Genomic DNA, 5,045 nt, shown 5'->3' on the forward strand with positions numbered 1-5,045 from the left:
GTCTCTGGATGCTGCCTGCAAAAGGATCCCTGGCTTTTGATCCTAAGGCTTACGTCCCTCCTCTGCTGCCTTACTCAGCCTTGCCCAGCACCTTAGAACCAGAGCGTTTGTCCAATTCTTATTTTCTGGGCTTACAGCTTGTTGAGAAAATGGTGCGAACAGCCCTTGGCCATGCCAACCACTCTCACCACTATACCATAACCTTTCACTACAGCAGTCCTGCTTCTCCATCCTGACTCATTGGGTTATTTTGATTTACTCTAATTGGATCCTAAACCAAGGATCCTTATTTTAAAACTAGCTTAGCTGCTTCTCCACATTTCAGATGTGGAAACGCATTCAGAGTTTCATTGATACCAACCTCCTAGCATCCTTTCCCTCACTCACCCTTCCCTCACCCAGAGAAAGCATTTTCTTTTCGGCAGCCATACCACCTGCCCAGATCTGAGTTTCATTCCAGTTGGTCTGCATTTCACCACTTCTTTTTTTAACCTAATCTGAGGCTTTAAAACAGCCATTTGTTTAAAAAGTAGCAAATACATATGGTAAAAAGTTAAACAGGACAAAGGTGTTTTAATGAATAGCATACGTTGCACTCCATTTGACAAAAGAAGCCGCTTTGAACTGTTTCTGCTCTCCCTGCTAATTTGAGTTTTGTGTTTGTGTGTGTACACACATGTACATATTCATGTATATTATTTCATTTTAAATACATGAAGCACATTACGCACAATATACAATATCTTGTGCTTTTTTTCTCTGTGTTGGAGCTATTATCTTATTAGCATATGCAAAAAGCTCTACCTCATATTTTTAACAGCCATTTAAAGAACGTTATTTACCTAGCTGTACCCTAGTTTTTTCAATAAATCCCATATTAATGGACATTTATTTGTTGCTTTTTTGCTATGTCATTATTTTAGTAAACATATTTTATATAATGTGTGTGTTCATGTGTATATGTGTGTGTGTGTGTGTGTGTGTATATATATATATATATATATATATATAATGTGTGTGTTTGTATGTGTGCATATACGAAGAACAGCTCGGCCGTAGAGACCCCCACCCAGGCAGTGCTGAAGGCATTAAGAAGTAGACACCCAGATAGAACAGCAAAGTGGGACTATCCCGGGTCCAACAGCCTTCCAAGCCATGAGCCTCAGGGGCTGACAGCATCCCGGACTGAGGGCCTCTAGCAGATTCTGACCCACGTATTTATTCTCTCAACAAGCGACTATTATTAACAGCAGGTGTCCTCTGTTTTCTCAGAGAACCAAGATAAACTAGGTAGGCAGCTGGTGCCTGCTTACCACTGATCAAGAACAAACCAGAAAGTTTTCTCCACGAGGGAGCCACTGGGGCAGGGTCATATATCCTGTACTTAAAGAATTGTTTTAACCAGTGTATGATATACATATAATCTTGCTACTTTTGAATGCTTCAAGTAGTTTTCCACTTGGGTAGGCAGGCTAGGTTTTCCTTGCCATCATTCTTCTTATCAAACAATATATTTTATCATACACTCAGTATTTCTCAGCAATCATACACTCAGCATTTCTCAACATGCGTATATATGTATATACATACAATGTCTCTAACAAGTGTTTCAATTTCCACTTTCTCTATTCCCTTTATATTATATGCTTATGTAATTATAGTTAGTTTTTTTGTTTGTTTGTTTTTGTTTTTGTTTTTGTTTTTTGAGATAGCATCTTTTTCTGTTGTCCAGGCTAGAGTGCAGCAGCACCATCACGGTTCATTGCAGCTTCGACCTCCCTGGCTCAAGCAATTCTCCCACCTCAGCCTCCTGAATAGCTGGGACTATAGGTACATGCCACCATGCCCAGCAAATTTTTATTTTTTATTTTCTTTTTCAAAATCATGTCTCATTATGTTGCCCAGGCTGGTCTTAAACTCCTAAATTCAAGTGATCTTCTCACCTGGGTCTTTTAAAGTGCTGGGCTTACAGGTGTGAACCACTATACCCACCCTATTTATTTCTTAACACATTTGTTGATGCTCTGCTTTCTCCACAAATCTCCTTAAAGATGGGGACCTTATTTTTCTTTAATTGCTATATTCCTGGAACCCCAGATGTGTCTGGAATGTAGGAGATATTAAATTAGCTTTTTGAATCAATGAATCAATGGAGAAAGACATTCTTGTATATTATTTGGAGTATACCTGTGGGATAAAGTCCCATAAGTGGGGACATGAATTTAAAACATTTCCTGGTGTTGCCACGTGTCCCTTAAGAGAGGCTGTGCCAATGTATAGTTCACCATGAATGCTGGAGAAGGCTCGTTTTCAGTCATCTTTTTCAACTGTTATGTGATACTGAGGCAGGGGAATGGGATCTGGAGGCAGGGAACATAGGCTGATTCATGCTGACTTCCTAGAACTAAATCAAATGGAAACACTTCAGCTATGACAGGAAGTATCCTCTCTATTTACACAGGGCATCCACCAAGTAAATGACTTGGTAACTTTAGTTCATCCTTTTCATTTACATAGGTCATACACCACCTAACCAATAGAAACCTCTAAAGGGTGTTTAAACCCAAGGAAATTCAGTAACAGGACTCTTGAGCCCCTATGCTTGGACCTGCTCCCACCCTATGGAGGGCACTTTGAGTTTCAGTCAATCTCTGCTTTTGTTGCTTCATTCTTGCTTTGTTTGTGCGTTTTGTCCAGTTCTTTGTTCAAGATGCCAAGAACCTGGACACCTTTAACCAGTAACATATTTTGGCAAGCCTTCAACCAGTAACACTTTTGATCTTTGCCAGTCCTAGAGACAGTTCTGAATATCAAAGGGTCAGAAAGCTTTTTCCCACCTACCAACCAAGTCCTTTTCCTCTAGCACTTCAAATATCTGTTCACAACTTCCCTTGCCTTGCAGATGCTCCTCAGCCTCCCTGCGGGATTGTGGTACTCACCCTGGTGACATAGTCACTTGGCAGATGACAGACTCAGGGATGGTGGCCACACAGGCCTGGAAGCGGGCTTTGGCCCTTGGGCCAGGGAATCCCAGGGTCCCTCAATCCCAGAGCATGATTTGAAGGGTGTGTATGTGTGTGTGTGTATGTCCCCTGGGTGAGCACATCGCCTATAGGTAGCCAAGAACAAGGATCCTACTTGCCCAAGTCTAATTTCAATACTACTCATATTGGAAAATGTTTTAGATTCTTTCCTTAAAGCCGAGGTGAACAATTTTCATATATATGTCTTTCTTTTGAAATAAATCACTGAGCACCAAGCCTACTTCCTTCACAGCTCCTAACAAGAAAGAAAACAGCAGTGTTTACAGACGTTGAAAGCACTGGAGAAAATGAAGGAAATGTGTTACTTAATATGAACATTACTATACATTTTAAAGCCAGTAAGTTGAGAAAAAATCCAAACAATTTTGTGTGCTACTTTGTAGTTAATTAATATACGGGACCTCTTACCCTAAGGGTACAGCTTGAAAATATAAAATGCTATATATTCCTCTCAACTGAGGAACTATATACCCAAAAGTATTGTTGCAAAACAAATTGCTGTTAAAAATTATATAATTATAAGATAAGGCAATGATTAGTAAACAGAAACATTAATGCAACTAAAAAGTCCTTATATATTTCATGTATGTCAAAATTTAAAGGATACATTTTCAACACATTACCTAATTGTCACTAACATTTTGCCCATCTTAAAATAGGAATGTTGGACAATATAAAGTTTACTTTCACATACTTTCTTTTACTTTTAAGAAAGTTTTCTATTTCCCTCTCCTACAGTTTTTGTGAGATGGTTGTAAATTTGCTACATTTTGTAGGAAAAAAAAAAATTCTTTCTAAGACAGTACTTCTCAAACTATTCTTGGAAAAGGTCACTTTTATCCAAAAATTTATCCTTGATCAATATTCTTATAAAACAAAAGAACAAATCACTAGAAATATAATATAGTAAAGGCACAAAACAACAAAGAGAAAAAGGCATAAAAATTATATCAATATATTTTATAATCAAAAACACAAACTGTTATATACATTTTTTTCTTTCTTTCTTTTTACAAGAACACAAATCCACTTTTATTTATTGACTTTTAACGACTTTAAATCCTTGAGGGATACAGCATCACTTTAATTCTGTGTCCAATAGCCTAAGCAGCAAGATTGCTTTGGAATTTGGCACAAACTATGCCACTGTTTCAAAGGGCCCGAGTTACCTTTCCCCAGATTACTCTGGTGTGGTTTGATTTGCTGCCGGGAGTCACTGTGTTGTTCCTTGCTATATATACAAAAGTACATCTCTTGCCCAAGTAGAATTCTGATTGATCTCGGGCATAAACACCTTCAATTTTAAGAAGAGTTGTGTGTGCCCTTTGGTTCTGGAGACCCTACTTATAGCCAGCAAAAATGGTCTCGAACCACAGGCTTCCAGACAATATTTCCTTTTAGAAGTCCTGTTCCCAGCAGGCCTCCACAGGATCCAAGATGGCAGAAAGAGAAAGGGAAGCTATAATTTTATTAAAGCTTATTCTCGATGTCTATTTTCCTCCAGCAGACAGATAACAAACCTTCAGAAATCGTTCTGATCCACAAAGCACAGTAGAGAATGACTCTCTTTACCGGCATATTGCAGAGATTGATTCCTTGTTCATATATCCCATTCCTTTCCGAATTTCTATGAAGTTTTCACTGTCACCTTCGGGACCCTGTTTAAATTCTTTTTTCATTCGTTGTGAACATTCAAGGTAACTTGTGATAGATAAAGCTTTATATGTCCTTGATTTAATCTAATAGCTGGAATTGAGCTGGTAAATGATTTTCCTTATTTTGACTCTCTGCTGACCAGCACATTTTGGGAAGCTACAGAGCACACATCACAGCCCTGTTAGGCTCCCTCCATTCGTACCCAGTTCATCACCCCAGACGGGCCCTCAATGGCGTTTCTAGGACTCAGGGCTATTTTTATTTAATTTCCTTTATTTTTCCCAAAGCTGAAGTGTTAAACTGTTACCCACATTCTTCTATTCTCTTTTCCTCCATTTTTATGTC

General features: G+C 38.6%; 1 pseudogene; it reads right to left on the minus strand.

Annotated features, from left to right (window-relative positions):
• Positions 1–4,099: 4,099 nt before the first annotated feature.
• LOC116535810 lies at positions 4,100–4,622 on the minus strand (annotated as a pseudogene).
• Between the last annotated feature and the right edge of the window lie 423 nt (positions 4,623–5,045).

Source organism: Sapajus apella, unplaced genomic scaffold (assembly GCF_009761245.1).
Source record: "Sapajus apella isolate SASKATOON/1434 unplaced genomic scaffold, GSC_monkey_1.0 scaffold3, whole genome shotgun sequence".
Lineage (NCBI taxonomy): Eukaryota > Metazoa > Chordata > Mammalia > Primates > Cebidae > Sapajus > Sapajus apella.